The following is a 21,280-nucleotide window of genomic DNA, read 5'->3' on the forward strand; positions in this document are numbered from 1 at the left end:
ATAATTACCATATGACCCAGCAATCCCACTACTGGGCATATACCCAGAGAAAACCGTAATTCAAAAAGACACATGCACCCCAATGTTCACTGCAGCACTATTTACGATAGCCAGGTCATGGAAGCAACCTAAATGCCCATCGACAGACGAATGGATAAAGAAGTTGTGGTACATATATACAATGGAATATTACTCAGCCATAAAAAGGAACGAAATTGAGTCATTTGTTGAGACGTGGATGGATCTAGAGACTGTCATACAGAGCGAAGTAAGTCAGAAAGAGAAAAACAAATATCATATATTAACGCATGTATGTGGAACCTAGAAAAATGGTACAGATGAACTGGGTTGCAGGGCAGAAGTTGAGACACAGATGTAGAGAACAAACGTATGGACACCAAGGGGGGAAAACTGCAGTGGGGTGGGGATGGTGGTGTGCTGAATTGGGCGATTGGGATTGACATGTATACAGTGATGTGTATAAAATTGATGACTGATTAAAAAAATAATAATAAAAAATAAAAAAATAAATTAAAAAAAATTATTTAAAAAAGACAATAGAAAATTATAAAAGAGGGTATAAACTTAGAGAAATTAATTATATATGTAATGTTCTATTTTATAATTATGAAATATAAAATAAAATATAATTATAAAATATTTGTATTTATAATCATATTCAATAAAATAGAATATTATATATAATTTATATATATAAAATAAAAGATTAGTTTCTAAAATTTTAAGCATTTATTCAAACAAATTAAAATACAATAAACATAATTCAATATAAGGTTAGGCAAAGACAAAACAAAGAATTCCTAGAAGAAACAAAAATGGCAAATAAAAATGTGAACAGGGACTCAACCTTCTAAAAATAAGAGAAATACAGATTAAAACAATAATGAACTAGCAGGTTGGCAGAAACTTAAAAGGTTGCCAATATAAAGTATTGGCGAGACTGTGGAGGAACAAGTCTTCGTACGTTGTAGGAATGTAAACTCATATGGTCACACTGGAGAGCAATTTGACTTCTGTACCTTCCCTAAAGGAACTCTTACACATGATGCAAGGAGACATGCATGAGATTGCTGGCTGCAGCATTGTCTGTAATAGCAAAGGTCAGAAACAACCTAAATGTCCATCAGTAGGAGAATGGATAAATATGATACAATCATGCAATGGAATATTTTACAGAAGTTACCAGAAATAAGCTTAAAATTTTTTTAAATGAAAAAGCAAGTTGCAGAATGATGAGGGGTAGACACAAACCAATCTATGCCTTTTCTATAACAACATGTAAATATTTTTAAATGGATACATGCCAACTTTACCTTGCAGCCGAGATAGAGTAACAGGAAGCAGATTTACCCTCATGCCTGAAGCAATAACAACAGCAACAAAACAGACAAAATATTCAATATATGAAACAACAGTTTTTAAGGCACTGCACACCAGGCAAAGAAGGAAGAGTGATCCCCAAGAGCTGGCATATAAACAGGGTGATTCCTATGACTGCCCAGCTTACTGCCTTGAGAGAATTTCCAGGTTGCAGTGCAGAGAAAAGGAACCCAGGCAGAGCCCAGTGGACTCCCTGATTTGAAGAGATGTAGCTAGAAGTCTGAGAAGATCAAGACATCTGGAAGTCACAGGACAGAGTCCTACAGAGACATCACAGAAAGGGTCCCTGGAGATCATGGAATGTCCCCCTTGACTACTCAGCATAACACTTACTGATAGGTACCTTCATGTTGGACATTACTCAAGACTGGGGAAAAGACAACTAGAGGAAATACGTGAGGGGATTAGAGGGAGCAGTACCTGGTGCTCACTCAGGGCCAGTAACAGCGCTTGTTCCTACCAGGGAGACTGGGAAAAAAACCTTACATTTCATGGGCATTTGGTAGAGTGTACAGAAGAGTTTTGCCTCAGTAGTGGGAAATAATTATCTCTAGACTAAGCAAGCACTGTCTCAGGTCGTCTAACAGATCTTAAAAGCAAGACCCAAAAGAATAAAACTCTTTTCAAGTAACTTAGCTGCATCCCAAGAAGCTCAAGAAATACAAATATAAGCTATAGAAATACAAAAATATCCAGTACCCATCAAGGTACATGCACAATGTCTGGAATACAAAGATGGCCAGGCTTACAAGAAGGAGGAAAATGTAGGCTCATAATCAGGAGAAAAATTAGTCAATTGAAACTGACCCAGAACTGACACAGATGTTAGAATTCACAGGGAAGGACATTAAAACTTTTATCATAACTGTATTCCACAGGTTCAACAAGCTAATCAGAGACATAGGAAATATTAAAAGCCCAAAATAGAACTTTTGGAGATTAAAACTGTAATACCTAAAATGAAGTATACACTGGCTGGGATTAACAGCCAATAAGATATTGCAGAAGAAAAGATTAGTGACTTGAAGACATAGCAACTGAAAGTGTTGAAAATGAAACTCAGAGAGAAAAAATAATTTTTTTAAAAAGTGAAAATTAACTGTGGGATAACTTCAAGTCACCTAGTAAATATGTAACTGAAATCCCTGAAATGGAAAGAAGGAGGGGAACCAAAAAATGTCTAAAGAAACTGAAAGTTTTCCAAAGTTGATGAAAACCTTAAACTAACAGATCCAAAAATCTCAGGGAATACCAAGCACCAGAAATATGACCACAATTTCACCAAGGCACAGCATAATCAAATTGCTCAAAGCCATGGACAAAGACAAAATCTTAAAGCAGCCACAGGAAAAAAGACACATTACAGAGGAACAAAAATAAGGATGACAACAGATTTCTCATCCATGCAACCCAGGAGACAGTGGAGCATCTTTAAAGAATAGAAAGAAAAAACTGTCAACTAGAATTGTATACCCAGTAGAAATGTCTCTCAAAAACACAGACAAAATAGGCTTTTTCAGACATACAAAAGTTGAGACAGTTCATCTCTGGCAGACCTATATTACAGGAATTGTTAAAGGAAATCCTTTAGGCAGACAGAAGATGACACTAGATGGAAATTTCGATCTATGCAAAGGAATGAAGAGCACCAGAAGTGGTGAATATATGGTTAAATAGAAAAGGATATTTTTCTTCTTATTAAGAGTACTTAAAAGCTCATAGATTTTTTAAAGCAAAATAGTAACAATGTATGTGGGGTTTATACTATATGTAGGGGTAAAATTAGTGTCAACAATGGCTCTAAAGCCTAGAGGGGAAAAATGGAAGTGTACTCTTCTAAGGTTGTTATGCAGGATTGTTATAATGTCATTTAAAGATATACTGCGATATGTTAAAGATTTATACAATAAATTCTAAAGCAATCACCAAAATAACACAAATAAGAGTTATGGTTCATAAAGCCAATAAAGGAAATAAAATGAAGTCAGAAATAATACAGCTTGGCAGTTTCCTAAAAAATTAAATGTACACCTACTATATGATCCAGTTATTCCACATTTAGTTACTCACCTAAGGGCAATTAAAGCATATTTAAAAGACATGTACATAAATGTAAAACCTAAAACTATAAAACTTCTGGAAGAAAAGAGAAGAAATTTTTGTGACTTTGGGTTAAGCAAAGATTTCTTAAGTACAACACCAAAAATACAATATCAATTTAAAAATTGAAATATTGGAGTTCATCAAATTTCAATACTTTTGCTTTTCTAGAGAAACTTAGAATAATGGAAAGACCAGCCACTTCTGGGAGAAAACATTTGCAAGCATGTATCTGACACAGGACTTTCATCCAAAATGTAAGAAGAACCCTCAACACATAAGGAAGCAAACAACCCCCCCAAAAATGGACAAAACATACAAAGAAACACTTCACCAAAGAAGATGCAAATAAGCACATGAATAGATGGTCATGTCACTAGGCTTCTGAGAAATTCTAATTAAAACTATAATCAGCTACTACTTAACACCTGTTAGAAAGGCTAAAATTTAAGACTGACCATATCACGTGTTGGCAAGGATGTGGAAGAACTGGAATTCTCATACCCTGGTGGTTGACATGCTAAGGGGTACAATCTCTTTGGAAAACCATTTGGCAGTTTCTTAAAATTTTACATATACACCTACCACATGATCTTGCTATTCCATGTATTTACCCAAGTTTTTAACAAGCATGTGTCCAGACAAAGACTTGAACACTAATGTTTACTACAGCTTTATTTGTAATAGCTGTAAACTGGAAACAACTCAAATATTCAACAGGTGAATAGGTAAAAATATTGGGGTATACCTTTATAATGAAATACTATTCAGCAATAAAAGGAATGGACTCTTGATACACATAACAATGTGGATGAATCTCAAAATAGTTATGCTGAGTGAGAAAGGCCAGAAAAAAAAGAGGACATACTGTATGAGTCCACTGATATAAACCTATTGAAATTCAAACTATCTATAGTGACAGAAAGCTGATCAATGGGTTCCTGGGCCTGAGGATGGGAAGGAAGAAGACATTACAAAGGGAAATGAGTCACCTCTGGGTGTGATGAATACACTCGCCACATGGAGCCTGTGGTGACGCTTTCATAGGTGTATGCCTATGTCAAAACTTGTCAAATTGTACACTTTAAATATGTGCAGTTGATTGTATGACAATTATTCCTCAATAAAGCTGGTTTTTATTTAAAGAATGGATACATGCCAAACTCTTAACAATGGCTGATAATGGCTATCTCTGGGCAATGGGAAAAGGACCAAGATTGGGAGAAAGTAATACTTACAGGAGACTTTAGCCTTGTCTGTAATGTTCTAATTTTATAATATAAATATTAATTTATCTATACCTTATTTAATTAAAAATTTAAATAGAACACTTAGAAATGATTTTCATAAATGTGCCTGCATAACAAAATCAGTCTTGCCCCTCCACAAACATTGTTTCACAGATTGATCTGTTTGCAAAGCTTCAGTCACCTGAGAAACTTATCTTCACTTTTCTCATTTTCCAGACTATAAAATGTTGAAATAAATATGAAAATTAATAGTTGATTTTTTTGTGCTTTTTATAGAATAAATGGTGATTAGCATATTTGACTTAAGACTGTTCCTATATGCAATTGCACCATTAGCGTTTCATTCCTTTGTGTTACATTATTTTGATCCCTTTTATTTATTTAATTTTAACATCTTTATTGGCATATAATTGCTTTACAATGTTGTGTTAGTTCCTGCTGTATAACAAAGTGAATCAGCTATACATATACATATATCCCCATATCTCCTCCCTCTTGCGTCTCCGTCCCACCCTCCCTATCCTACCCCTCTAGGTGGACACAAAGCACCAAGCTGATATTTTGATCTCTTTTAAAAGGCAAACAGTTTTATGCTATTATCAATTAGTTTTATCCAATCAGGTTTTCTCTGGGGAACATGGGAACATTGTGAAAGGAGGAAATAATGAAGAGGAGCCAGAAGATGGAAATGCACCGAAAGGGAAGGTAGGGGGCACCAAAGGCAAACAAGAGAGCAGAGAACCTATGCATGAATTACCTCAAACCAGCACCTGTAACGGAGCTGTTTCAGTGAAAGGAACTAGTACTTCTTCATCAGTAATTTACACTGGGCACCATCAGCATGGAGTGAAGTTTAAATCAGTTGAAACAGAAGGGCAAGTTTAGGTTGCGCATTATAGAACAGAATTTCTCATAGGTTAATAGAAGTTAATGGACCTTTCTTTTGTGGTCATTAAGAACTTGCATTTCAGAGATGCCCATCAACAGTAATTCAATAAAAGCTCTCTCAGTTTCAGAACTCCTCAATTCTTTTGTAGAGAAAGGGGATTGTGCTGTTCGTTGTTTCAACAGGCAACTTTCTGTGGTGCTCAGAGATTTTCCATTTCAATCAGGGCAGCTGTGGAAAGAGGCCAGTCCCCATCTCTCTCCTCCTCGCCCCCTGCCACAAAGGATCTGATCAATTATGAGTAATACAGTCATTTTTTAAACAGAGTTTGAGATTGAGGATTATGGATGTAAATTTTGGATCTAAGAAGAAAATTAAACAAAAGAGTAATTTTAAGTGCAGAAAGATATACTTCATTTTAGCTGAAGTATAAATAAGAAATAAAGGAAAGGTAGTAGCACCTAAATGTTCAATGACAAGAGAGTGGTTGAATTATGATACATTAATCATGACCACAAAAGTATATCAATATAACAATAAAATAGTCATTTTGTTTTCAAATACTTAAAACTATTTAATGGTGAGCAGGTAAGGAACTTGCAAGTCATCACTCCTTCCTAACAACAAGTAGACAGTTCAACAAACTGAAGCATCAACAATTCCTCTTAGATTCATCAGAGGAGTGATGTCACAGAGCAAACTGCTGTCCTTAAAACTCAGGAGACCAATGGGCCAATACAGGGAATTGCAATTTACCAGAACAGAAACACACAAGCAGACACCTCCATGGGAAGGAGTACCAGGGTAGGAAAACCTGAACCGCAACTGACAAACTGCTGAAGGTCTCAGTGTAGACCAATCTGAGAGAGAAAAACTCTGGGGGCAGTGGGCGCACATTTATGAGTTTTACCTCCAGGATTTTTTTTTTTTTTTTTTTTTTGGACGCGTGGCTTGCAGGATCTTAGTTCCCCAACCAGGGATTGAACCCAGGCCCACGTGGGTTCGGCAGTGAAGGCCCCAAGTCCTAACCACTGGACTGCCAGGGAACTCCCCTACCTCCAGGATTTTGACGAGGTTCTCACGCTGAATATCAGCAGGGGAAGTAGGAAAAGGAACCATTTTGAAATATCCAGAGCATTCTGTTTTTAGCAAAACCTGCCCTCCAGAGAAACTATTCTACCAAAGCCTAAACTATCGGGGTTTTTTTTTTTTTTAGAAGGGGTTTTATCAGAGGCTCGCCATCCTGGGGGAAGGAAATGCCCAACTCCAGCTGCCTCTAACCTTTCCCATGGCGGAAAGGAAACACCCAACTCCGACCCACTCTAGTGTTCCTGTCTCGCCTAAGCGGGAGAGGGGACTGAGAAGTATTTGTGAAGTTCACAGTCCAGAGGCACAGGCTTACTAAAAGACTGAGACCTAATCATAGGACTAGAGATACTTCCCTTCCCCTCACACCTCACCACCACATCATTAAAGGCCTATTTACTGCAGTTGCTTTTGCCGAGTACATCATGTCTGGCTATCAAGAAAAAATCACAAGGCATACTAAAAGGCAAACCACACAGTTTGAAGAGACAGAACAAGCATCAGAACTAGTCTCTGATATGGCAAGAATGTTGGAATTATCAGACAGGGAACTGAAAACCACTATGACAATACGCTAAAGGCTCAAATGGAGAAAGCAGACAGCAGGCAAGAAGAGATGGGCAATGTAAGCAGAGAGATGGAAATTCTCAGAAAGTATCAAAAAAAAATGCTAGAGATAAAAAAAACACTATAACAGAAATGAAGAATGCCTTTGATGGGCTCATTAGTAGACTGGACATGGATGAGGAAAGAACCTCAGAGCTTTAGGTTATGCCAATAAAAAGTTCCAGAATGGAAAAGCAAAGGGAAAGAAGACAGAAAACAAAAAAGGACCAAAATATCCAAGAGCTGTGGGACAACTACAAAAGTTTTACATAACATACATACATGTAATGGGAATATCAGAAGAAGGAGAAAGAGAGAAAAGAAGAAATATTTTAAGTGACAATGATTGAGAATTTCCCCAAATCAATGTCAGACACCAAACCACAGATCCAGGAAGCTCTATGAGAATGGCTAAAATCCAAAGCACTGACAACATAAAATGCTGATGATGATATGGAACAAAGGGAACTCTCATTCATTGCTGGTGGGAATGCCAAATCTTGGAAGCAACCAAGATGTCCTTCAGCAGGTGAATGGATCAATAAACTGTGGTACATCCAGACAATGAAAATTTATTCAGCAAGAAAATGAAATGGCTATCAAGCCATGAAAAGATATGGAGGAAACTTAAATCCATATTAATAAGTGAAAAAAATCAATCTGTAAAAGCAACACACTGTATGATTCCACTATGTGACATTCTGGAAAAAGCAAACCTATGGAAATAGTAAAAAGATCGATGGTTTCTAGGGGTTACGGAGGAGGATAGGATGTGTAGGCAGAGCACAGAGGTTTTTTAGGGTAAACCATTCTGTATGATACTATAATGGTGCATACATATCATGACATGTTTGTCAAAACCTACAGAGCACAACACTAAGGATGTAAACAATGGACCTTGGGTGATAATAATGTGTCACTGCAGGTTCTTTGATTGTTACAACTGTAGCACTGTGGTGGGAGGTGTGGACAGTGGGGAGAGGCTGCGTTGACGTGGGGACGGAATAAACAGGAACTCGCCATACCGTCTGCTCGACTTTACTGTGAACCCCAAACTGCTCTAAAAGATAAAGTCTTTTTTTAAAAAAAAAAACTTTGTAATGCAAGACAATATAAAACAAGAATGCATATCAAGAGAGAAATAATATTTAAATAGGGACAAAGAGTGTGCATAAGACATACCTAAGGATTTGGGGTGGTACATTTGTAGCAAGTTCATACGGTCATTAGCAATTGTTTACCTGTCCAAAGCAGAGGTAACACAAATAAATAATAATGAAAATTCAAAAATAAAACACTGAAGATGAAAATGCCATCTCTGGGCTCTTAAGAAATGGAACAAAATTGTTTTTCCTCCAACGCTTCTTGACTTTACAAAGGCTGTGGGAAATGAAGGGACAGAATGGAAATTCAACTTTATGATTTTTAAAAGATCAGATAATATGTCCTTCTACAAAGAAGGCCCCTCGGGGTAATGAAGAAACGGATATAGTAGCAGAAGGTGTAAAAATGCTACTTTCCCTTCAGTTCACACTCCCTGAAGCCCTGCTACTTAGTAGACAGTCATTAATGACTTGATGGGTGGCCAATGGTACTCTTTTAGATTCTTGAGATATTCACTAAGGAGTCTTGGTATTCCTATAGTAAGTGAAGTTCGTGAACCAATTTTTTTTTAATATGTGAAAAAATGTCTACACTGCAAATACTTGCAAATAACTGAAGCTTTTGAAGAGAATATTTTAATCAGCAGAGAGGGTCAAAATGGCAAAGTTTCAGGATGGGAGCAACTACATTTAATATAGGGGATATTTAAAAGATTTAAAAGCCTTTTAAAAGATAGTTGACTGTTTAAACAAAAATTGCAAACTCACTCAGAGAATCATCACATTATTTATTTGTGAAACACCTCTTCTCTGCTTGCTTGTGTGCCAAGTGTTTGACCAGTTAAGAGTACATTAAGTTAGGTAAAGTCGTAATAATTATCAGTGTCTTAAAACACATTGTAAACTTCCTTTTTTAATAACTTCCCACCCTATAGTTAGAGAAATTTATTTGTGAAATACCTCTACTGAAATGAAATGTCTCATTACTGTTACAAATTTACCACGGGGGAGAGGGGATTTTCTATTAATGAAGTGTCGAGAAGGGGGGTGCCACTGACAATCATGAGACATTTTGGAGAAGGGGCGATTTGGTTGCAGAAATTTGAAAGCAGTCAGGTAAGACAGAGCCATGCGCTGGAGGAATTTTTAAAGTTCCCCCCCAAAAAACAATGACTAAGAATTCAAGTTTGCTATTAAAGGTATGGCATGATTACAAGGAAGGAGAGAATGACATGGTCAAAATTACATTTGAAGAAGATGAAAGATTTGACGCAGTAGGTCTATGTAGATTATAAATTACTGGGTATAGAGTATATAAAGGGTACAGGAAGGAACATATTTTCACCTTATCTGATCAGAAAGTGGTTGAAGCCTGAATTAATGTAGAGAGGAAAGGTCTGGGAAATATATGGAAAAATATCCCCAGAACTTAACAACAGCAATAATAAGGGCTACTTTTATTGATCTAGATCCCGTGCTAAGCACTGCCTGTGGTGGGCAAAGGCGAGTCCATGGGAGCTAGAGGACAACCATCTATCTGTTCAGGATCCAGCATCTCCTGGGAGCCAAGCCTGGGGTGCAGCACTGGAGCTGAAAAGGCTCGGTGCCCTCAATGCTCTTTCCTTCTTCACAGAACGGTGGGGTGGGGAAGATCGGCAAGTCTACAGTGCCATGTGACAGGCTCTATGATAAGGGGAAATGAAGGCTGCCAAGGGTTGGAGGTGGGAGGGAGCCACTAAGTTAGGAGCAGATTTCCAGGGAGGTGATGGTTGAGTGCCACCTTGAAGAATGAGTGTGAACGTGCCAGGTTTTCAAAGTGGCAGGAGGCGGCACTGTGCATTTGGGAAACTACAGCAAGTTCAGGACGACCTCGGCATCTGGTGTGAGGAGCATGGATTGGCGCAAGAGGCTGGTGATGGAGGCTGAGCTCAGAGCATGGAATGGAGGTGAGATGGTTTGTATACCATGCTGAGGAGTTGGAATACTACACTGTAGGGCAAGGGGAGCCACTGGAGGATTTAAAGTAGCAGAGTCATAATCACAATAAAGAATTGAATTGAATCTAAGCTTCTGTCAATGGCAAGATACACCATTTTTATGTACTGCTAAGAAATAGAAACGCCGTCACTTGAACTATGATATACCATCGAATGCAAGATGCATGCCACTTTAAGGGACATTAAAATTGGGAGGAAAAAAGTAAATCTTAGAACCTATAAATTATGTAATAGAACAATTAAGAAAGGGTGACCGTTTGAATCAACAAACAGGTGATTATTGCTCACTAGGCACTCCACACTAAGTCTTAGAGAGAACACCTAAGAACACCTGTGCGAGGTGTCCTTCCGTTCCCAAGGCTCCACAGCAGTTAGACCCAAGGTACAGAGAGCAGCCAGTACCTCCAGGCATGAGGTGCCATGGCGCAGACTCTACCAGCAATGGCCTTTCAGAGAGGAGAGGCTGACCTGGGGTGGGGCTGAGGGGGACTCTCTGAAGTAAAGAATACCTAACGGAAGTGGGAGGTGGGAACCTAAGATGATTGACACACAGAATTGGGGTTGACATTTATATACACAACCGTGTGACAGTCTATGAAATTCCACTTCCCAGAGATCTTGAGACTCCCCAGAAGTTCAAGTATTTTTCATTTTGGACAGAACACTCACGATAAATATGACCTATTCGAGTTACTGCTTCACTTTTCAGAAATGTTTCTTAGGGTTCATTGGCACAAGCAGAAGGTTTTGATACTCCAAAAGGGAAGTCCGGATGGAAGCAGGGCACAGTGTTTATGACAAACTCTCCACTGGCAAGAGAAGAGATTAAAAGCCAGACCAGCCTGACCTTGCAGGATAGGTAGGGTTGGTCTGGCAACCTCGTAGGGAGGAGGAGGAGCAGATAGGAAGTGCCCATCTCAGGCTGAAGAGCTAGTAAAGACGGGAAGACCCCTCCTGCAGAGACCAGGAGGAGGAGGGTGGGGCATGCTGGGAGGCACTCGGCGTTCGCCTGAAGCAGGCACCAAGGAGTTGCATGGATACGGGGCAGCCCTGTAGGCCCTCCTTCCTTTTTCAGGCCTGGCTGCCTGGGACCATTACCTGTCGCTCATTCCAGCTGGCTGAGGCCGTCACATTCCTGCCTACCTGCTCACTGCTGTTAATGACCGACGGGAGTGACGCTGGTCAGCACCCTGTGGCTTCGGCTGGCTCAGCTCCTTGAGGGCCAAGCATGTACTGAGCGACAGATCAATACAATCTTAAGCCCTGAAATAGAGTGCGACCTCTGACTTGTGAAAAATTGTGTTGGAGGGAGAATAGGGGGAAGAGGAAGATCCAAAACTTGTATAGGAGGTAGAAGTAAAGCAGCTGGACAGTGGTGAAACTTGGCCTTGTACAGTAATGAGATATTTTGTTTGAAACTTGATAGAACAGTAAGGAACCATCGTCAGGCATTTCGCCCCAGCATGACCTCGTTATTGTTTTTGCCCATCACAGGCAGTGAACCTTCCTGAAGAATGAGGAGCCATGACATAGGTTTTGGTATGACTTGAGCAGCTGGAAGAGTCATCAGCTCACTCCCAGCAAGGGCCAGCTTTCTGCATACACATTCCCGGGCTTCTCCATTGACTCCCTGGCTTCTAGCTTCCCTTTGGGATGTTGCTTTTCCCCATGGGCCCTCAGGCCTGTCTGACTGCCCGGAGCACTCCATTGTGGTTTCCCAAATGTAACTCAGCTTATTTCCCATCAACAAAATCTACCAGTGCTGCTTCTTGGTATCAGAACCTTAATTAATGATGAAAGGCCATATGTTATGGTGTCAATGGTTATAATATGTTGCCCTTCTCTGAGAATATAGTATTTTAAATTAGAGCCTTTATGCCTAAAATAATTAATCAGCAAATCTTTTTGTCTATAAAGTAAATGATAGGTAATTTTATAATTTAGTTATCATTTCATTAAAAAGGCATAACCCTTACCGCAAAAAACTTACATATTCTTGGGAAGACATGTACAGATAGTGAAATGAAAATACATATAACTGGATAATGGATTGTCGAATGCTTGATACAGACAGTAAGTGCTATAAAAAGTTTAGAGGAAATAGAAATATGAGAGAAAGAGATCCTTTTGAGTTGTAAAATTCACAAAAATAACAAGGGCAAAAAGTATTGTTAAGCCTTTGAATGACTGAATGGGGAGCTGCGGTGAGGAGAGGGAGGAACAAATATTATGCAGATGAGGACACGGTGTGGATTGTTGCATAGTGAGAAATCAAACAATAGTGAGGGAACATGTGATTAAAGTAAAGATTCTTATGGGAGATAAGGTTGGAAAGAGGTGGAAGAGCCCAAGTAAGAAAGACATTAAATGCCAGCCAGAGACTTGTTTGTCCTTTTGAAGGTGGTAAATATTATGGGTTATATGATAAAATTTTACAGTTATAGAAATTAATTTTATTTGGATTATAAATGTTTTATAACAGGTATTGGGATTGGGAATTAAAGACTACAAAAATCAATGTTTCATCTTGTTCCTTCTAGAGAGCACATCTACTTTTCAGCATTATTTCTTCAATTATAATATAATCTGGTTTTACACAATAAACTTCTTTCTTTTTTGCAGAATATATGCTTTAATACAAAAGTAACCTAAACCTGTAGTGAAAGATTATTGATGGGAAGGACAGGATTCTAAAAAGAACAACATCTTGGTATAATATTTAATTTTAAAACTAAATGGACCATCAATATTTATGGTAGGGGTCTTAACACTTTATGTTTTTTTCCAGTTAATTTCTATCAAATGTATATCTACAGTAGTGTCTGAACAGTCCTCTTCTTATAAATTAATAAGCCAAAAAAATCTTAATCCAAAAGCCCCAATTTGGGTTTTGAAAAATATTGCCACTTTGTTAATGTAGAACTTAGTATTACACACAAACTTAGATATTATCAACCCCAATCACAAGAATATAGTGAACAGTTAAATGGATAATTTAATCAGCAGGCACTAGGCATAAATTTTGGTGCCCTCTGTTTTTCTGGAATCTTGATTTGTTGATTTCATAAAATGTTTAAGATAGTATCTTAAAAAAATAAAACACACCCTTAGTTTCTATTTCCAGCAAAGATGGAGTAATATGGACTCAATTTATTGTCCAGCCTGAAACAAGCCCCCCAAAATAGACAAGATATATGAATCAATGGTTTTAAAGACGCTCCACATCAAGGAAAGAAGAACAATGGTCAAAAAACAAAGGGACAAAAAACAAAGAAGGTGAGCCCTATGATTATCCCCACTTACTACCTTGAGAAAAATTTTAGGCCATGGTGCTGAGTGGAGAAACTGAGGTAGAATCTGGCAAACTTCCTGCATTGAAGAAATGGAGTTATGAGTTTAGGGAAACCAAGGCAGCTACTGTCCATAGATCAGAGTACCAGAGAGGAGAGGGCTACACGGAGAGACAAACCTGGGGATCCTCAGAGGGTCCCCCTCAGTACTCAGTTGAGTACTAATCAGCACATGTGTGTGAGGAATCCACACAAGGCCATAGAAAGAACCATCAGAAAGGACTAGAGTGAACCGTGACTGGTGTCCACAGAGGGCCAAGCACAGTGCCTGTTCCCACAGCCAGACTGGAAAAGTTCATAATTCACAGGGCATTAGGTTCAGGAAGGTCTTATCTCAGTAGTGAGGAAGAATTAGCCCCTGTCAGAGCACTACTCCCGACCTGCCTAACAAATTTTAAAAACAAGAACTGAAAGATCCAACTGTTTCCAAGAACAACACACAAGAAGATTTACAGGAATACAAAAATATCCAGCACCCAAGAAGGTAAAGTCACAATATCTGGTAACAAATCAAAAATTGCCAAGCATGCAAAGAGGCAGGAACATATGACCCATAATGAGAGAGAAATAAATCATAACTACTATAGAACTAACACAAATGTTAGAATTATATCCATTACATTTAGAATTACACTTTTATGTCATTAAATTTATTCCACATGTTCAAAAAGTTAGTATAAGCTTAGAGTTAGAATAGAAACGGGGGACATATTTTTAAAATACCTAAATCAAAATTCTAGAGAGAAGAAAATAACAATGTCTAAGTAGAAAAGTACACTTAGATGGGATGAAAGGCAGAGTATACCTTGCAGAAGAAAACATTAGTGAATTTGAAGGCAATAAACACTAAAGAAAGCAACACACTGTGAGAAAAATAATAGTAACAGAGAATGAAGACAGCATCAGTGAGTTGTGACATAACAGCAAGCAGACTAATACATGGATAAATTGAGTCCCCCCAAGGAAGGGGCAGATAGAAAAATATTTGAAGAAATAATGGTCAGATATACACACTACTATATATAAAATAGACTAATAAGTACCTACTGTATAGCACAAGGAACTCTACTTAACACTCTGTAATGACCTCTATGGGGATAAAAGCTAAAAAAATGAGTTGATATATGTATATGAATAACTGATTCACTCTGCTGTACAGCAGAAACTAACATAACATTGTAAATCAACTACACTCCAATAAAAATTTTTTTAAAAAAAGAAAGGTCAGAATTTTTCTAAACTTGATTAAAACTATACACCTACAAATCTGAGAAGCTCAAGGAATTCCAAATACAAGACCTATCAAGAAAAAGAAACCAAGTCACATCATATCAAGAAATAAGGAGAAATCAAGCAATAAAGAGAAAATCTTATACATTTGTCAAAACCTATAGAAAGGCACAATACAAAGAGTGAGTTCTAAGGCAAACTATGGACTTCAATTAATAATAATGTATCAATATTGGTCCATCAATTGTAACTAATGTATCACACCTATGCAAGATGCTCACAATGGAGAAACTGTGTAGGGGTGGCTGGTGGGAGGAGGGGATTTGTGAAAACTCTCTGTACTTTCTGCTCAATTTTTCTGTAAACTTAAAACTGCTCTAAAAAATCAAGTCTGTTATTTTTTTTTTTAAAGTAGCCAGAGAAGATAGATGTAACATATAGAGAAACAAAGATAAGGATGACATTGGATTTTTCATAGGAAACAATGCAAGCAGGAAACAGTGGAATAACACCTTTAAAGTACTGAAACAACAAGAATCAAAAGCTATCAACCTAAAATTCTATACTTAGAAAAATATCTTTCAAGAATGAAGATGAAATAAAGACATTTTCAGTCACACAAAAAGCTGAAAGAAATCAGCAGCAGCAGGCCTATACTCTGAGAAATGTTAAAAGAAATCCTTTAGATAGAAGGAAAGCAATTATTGATAGAAATCTGGATCTACACAAAGAATGAAGATCAGTGGCAATGGCAACTACATGAGTAAATATATCTTTTCCTAATGATTTAAATCCTTTAAAAATATAATTGGCTGTTAAATAAAATTTACTACAATGTATTATGATAATACAATATATACATATGTATAAGTAAAATACATGACAACAATGTCTCCTGGCATGCAGGCCAGGAGGAAAGAAATGGAAATATATTATTATAAAATATACTGTACATGATATGGTATAATATCATTTGAAGGTAGACTGTGATAAGTTAAAGAATAATTGATAAAACAAGTAGGCAGAATATCAGCAACAATATAGCAGACTGGAACAACACTATTAATTATTTTGACCTAATTGACTTTTATAGAACACTCCGTTCCTTAATTGCAGAATACATGTTCTTCTCAAATCCACACAGCACAACAGAATCCAATGGATCATATTATGTACCATAAAACAAGTCTCAATAAATTTAAAAGGATTCAAGTCATAAGAAGCAGGTTCTTTGACAACAATGAGATTAAATTACAAATCAATAACAAAAACATCACTGGAAAATCACCAAATATTTAGACACTAAATAACATACTCCTAAATACCCTAAGGTACAAAGGAGACATCAAAGGAGGAAAATTATAAAGCATTTTGAACTAAGTTAAATTGAAAACACAACATATTAAAATTTGCTGGGGGGCTTCCCTGGTGGCGCAGTGGTTGAGAGTCTGCCTGCCAATGCAGGGGACACCAGTTCGAGCCCTGGTCTGGGAAGATCCCACATGCCGCGGAGCAACTGGGCCCGTGAGCCACAACTACTGAGCCTGCGCGTCTGGAGCCTGTGCTCCACAACAAGAGAGGCCGCGATAGTGAGAGGCCCGCGCACCGCGATGAAGAGTGGCCCTCGCTTTGCCGCAACTGGAGGAAGCCCTTGCGCAGAAAGGAAGACCCAACACAGCCAAATAAATAAATAAATAAATAAATAATAATTAAAGGTGCTAATAATTAAAAAAAAAAAAATTTGCAGGATGCCATTAAAGCAGGTTTTAGGGAGAAATTTATAGCACTAACACCTATATCAGAAAGAATAATGTCTCAAATCGAAGACCCTATTTTCCTTAAGAACCAGAAAACAAAGGAGCAAATAAAATGCAAAGTAAGCAGAAAAAAGGAAATAATAAAGATTGGAATGGAAATTAATACAATATAAAATAAAAACAAAAGAGAAAATCAATGAAACTAAAAGCTGGTTCTTTGAGAAGATCAATAAAATTGATAAACCTGTAGCCAGAATAACTAGGAGATATTATTTTCTCTCTGAAGATATAAATTGCCAATATCAGGAATGATAGAGGTGACATCACTACAGATTCTACATATATTAAAAGGAAAATGTGAACAATTTTATGCCAATAAATTTAACAACTTAAACAAAATGGACAAATTCCTTAAAAGATACAAATTACCAAACTCACTCCAGAAGAAACAGATAATGGGAAAAGCCCTATATCTGTTAAGGAAATTGAATTTGTACTTAAATACCTTTCCACACAGAAAACTCCAGGTCCAGATGGCTTCACTGGTGAATTCAGTAAAGTACCAGTAAAGTAAGAAATAATCCAAATCTACACAAACTCTTCCAAAAACATGAAAATGGAGGGAATGCTTTCTGACTCATTCCATGAGTCCAGCATTAGCTTAATGCTAAAACCAGAAAAGACATCACAAAAAGTAAAATTATACAATATATTACTTAAACATAGATGTAAATGTTCTAAACAAAACATTAGCAAACTGAATCCAATAATACATTAAAAGGATAATACATCATAACCAAGTGGAGTTTAGCCCTGGATATGAAGTTGGTTCAGTGTCCAAAAATCAATGAATGTAATACACCATATTAACAAAGTAAAAAAGAAAAGCCATATGGTCACTTCAATAGATGCAGAAGAACATTTGACAAAATTCAACATCCATTCCTGATGAAAACTCTCAGTAAACTTGGACTAGAAGGCAATTTCCTCAAACTGATAAAGAAAATCTTCAAAAAAGCTATATCTAACACCATACTCAGTGATGAAAACATGAACGCTTCCTAAAATCAGGAACAATACAAGGATGCCTGCTTTCACCACTTCTATTCAACATTCTACTGAAGGTTTCCGCTAGTGCAATCAATCAAGAAAAAGAAATGAAGGTATTCAGATTGGAAAGGAAGTAAAACTATTGTTATTCTTAAATGACATGATCATCTATGTAGAAAGTGTGATAGATTCCTCAAAAGAGCTACTAGAACTATTAAGCGAGTTTAGCAAATTTGCAATACAAAATCAGTATACTAAAATGAATTATATTTCTGATTACCAGCAACAATCATAAATAAAACTAAAAACTATAATATATAATAGAATTTAAAAATTTGAAATGCCTAGGGATAAATCTAAGGATATAAAAGGCCTGTATGCTGAAAACTAAAAAACATTGCTGAGAGATGTTAAAGAAGTTATGAAGAAATGGTTACCTTTTTCATGGGTTAGAAGACTCAATTTTATTAAAATGTCAATTTTCCCCAAGTTGATCTTTATATTCAAAGCAACTCCAATCAAAATCCTAACTAGTTTTTCTGTGGAAATTGAGAAGCTAATTCTAAAAGTCATATGGCAATGCAAACTTTATAAACTAGTCAAATTGCCAAAGGACAGAGTTGGAGGGCTAACACTATCTGATATCAAGAATCTGTACACAGCTACAGTAATCGAAACAGCATGATATTCACTTATATGTGGAATCTAAACTATGACACAAATGAACTTATCTACAAAACAGAAACAGACTCACAGACAGAGAGAACAGACCTGTGGTTGCCAAGGGGGAGAGGAGCTGGGGGAGGGATGGATTGGGAGTTTGGGACAAGCAGATGCAAACTATTATATATAGAGAGAATGGATAAACAACAAGGTCCTACTGTATAGCACAGGGAACTATATTCAATATCTTGTGATAAACCATAATGGAAAAGAATATGAAAAAGATTGTACATATATGTATAACTGAATCACTTTGCTGTACAGCAGAAATTAACACAACACTGTAAATCAACTATACTTCAATAAAATAAATTTTTTTAAAAAGCATGATATTGGCATTAAGATAGACACATAGATCAATGGAACAGAGTCCAGAAAGAGACTTACACATATATGGATAACTGATGTTTGATAAAGTTACTAAGACAAGGCAATGGAGGTAGGATGGACATTTCAACGAATGTTGCTTTTACAACTGGATATCCATCGCTTAGAGAAAAAAAAAAAAAGAATTTGGATCCATACTTTACACCACATACAAAAATTAACAAAAAATTGGTCATAAATCTAATAAAGCCTAAAACCATAAAACTTCTAGAGGAAACAAAGGAGAAAGCCTTTGTGAACTTGGGTTAGGCATTTTTTAGGTACAACATCAAAAGTGCAATCCATAAAATAATAATAAGATGATAACTTGGACTTCATTAAAATTAAAAACTTCTGCTCTTCAAAAGACACTGTTAGAAGAATGAAAAGACAAACCACAGACAAAGGGAAAATTTGCCAAGCATCTATCTGAAAAGGGACTGGTATCCAGGATAAATAAAAATTTCTCAAAACCAGAGAATAAAAAAACAACCCAATTAAAACTGAGCAAAAGATTTAAGCAGACATATCACCAAAAAGATATACAAGTGGCAAATAAGCACATAAACAGATGATCAACATCATGAGTTATTACAGAGATGCAAATTAAAACCACAATTCTATACCACTATGTAACTTTTAGATGGCTAAGTTTTGAAAAGATGACAATACCAATTATTGGTAAGTACTGGAGCAACAGGGACTTTTGTATACTGCTTGTGAGAATATAAAATGACACAACCACTTTGGAAGTTCATTGGCAATTTCTTTAAAAAGTTAAACCTACATCTATCATGTGATCCAGCCATTGCACCCCTAGGTATTTTCCTAAGAGAAAAGAAAGCATCATCCATACAAAAACCTGTACATAAATGTTCACGGAAGCTTTATTTATAATAGCCTCAAACTGAAAACAACCCAAATGTCCATCAATAGGTGAAAGGATAAACAAATTGGGGTACAACTACACAAAAGAACATTACTGAAAAATAGAAAGTAACCACTGATACACAAAACAACATGGATGAATCTGAAAGTAATTATTCTGAGTGAAAGAAGCCAGACAAGAAAGAGTACATATGGTATGAATTAATGTATTTGTATAAAACTGCAGAAAATGCAAAGTAATCTATAGTGGCGTAAAGGAGATCAATGTTGCTTGGGGACAGGTGGTGAATGGTGAGAATGGGGAAAGGGGGAGGGAGGCATTACAGAGGATTATGAGGAAACTTTCGGAGGTGATGGATATGTTCGTTATCTACATTGTGGCGATGTTTTCGTGGGTGTATACATGTCAAAACTTATCAAATTTTACACTCTAAAAATGTGCAGTTTATTGTGTCAATTATATCTCAATAAAGCTGTTCTTTAAAAAAACTGAAAATTTGAGAATGTACGGTGTGTCACTGCAGGACCTGCTTCCAGGCTCTGGTAACTGGTAACGCTGCCTCTCCCCCCGTCTCACTAGCATCCACTTCCTTCCTTCTTTCTTCACCTCACTGTCCAGTTTCTCTTCTCAGCTCCTCCATCGTCAGTGTAAAAAAAATCCCTAAATGAAATTTCCTCTGTCCTTAACATGAAGTTGCTTCTGTTTGCCTGGCAGTACTGTCTGATATATTTGATCATCAAGCAATAAGTATATTTAATATATATATATAAATATGTACCTATGCTGGTGCATATATACCTAAGCTAGTAGATGTCGGTCTGTGTGACCTTACAAGAATGTCAAAAGACCTCATTTTCTCTCTTTCCAGGCTCCTGGGTGTCTGAAATCCCCACTATTAGCGTCACTCCTTGTTGGCCTTCTAGAGAGATGTGCATTTATCCTGGTGGTTTTTTAGTGGTTAAAAAGGACAGTGTGGGACTTCCCTGGTGGTCCAGTGGTTAAGACTCTGCACTTCCACTGCAGGGGGCATGGGTTTGATCCCCGACTGGGGATCTAAGATCACACATGTCTCGCTGTGTGGCAAAAAAAAACAAAAAACAAAAAACAAAAAACATAGTGTGAAGCCAGTCAGCCAGTCAGGGGACTAAGTAGCCAGAGGGGTGAAGGTGAGATGATGTCAGAGAAGAGATGGTAGTAGGATAGAAAGGTTCCAAAGGAGTGGTGGAGAATTTGACAATCAAGTGTACCTTCTTCACAACCGTGCTCAGAGCCATTTATTAATTCATTTTTAAAAACGAAAAATATATTCCTTGCATGTTAACACAAATAATATATTTTTTATGAAAGCAACTACTTTTTCCAAAACAAAGGAAGTAGTAAGAAGTGTAGCAAAGTTTTATATGTTTGCAAATCTCCTTGTGCCTGGCTTAAGAGAAGACAGCGGGATTCTCATATTTGTCTCTGAATTCAATCTCTTGTGATATGT

Source organism: Eschrichtius robustus, chromosome 7 (assembly GCF_028021215.1).
Source record: "Eschrichtius robustus isolate mEscRob2 chromosome 7, mEscRob2.pri, whole genome shotgun sequence".
Taxonomy (NCBI): Eukaryota; Metazoa; Chordata; class Mammalia; order Artiodactyla; family Eschrichtiidae; genus Eschrichtius; species Eschrichtius robustus.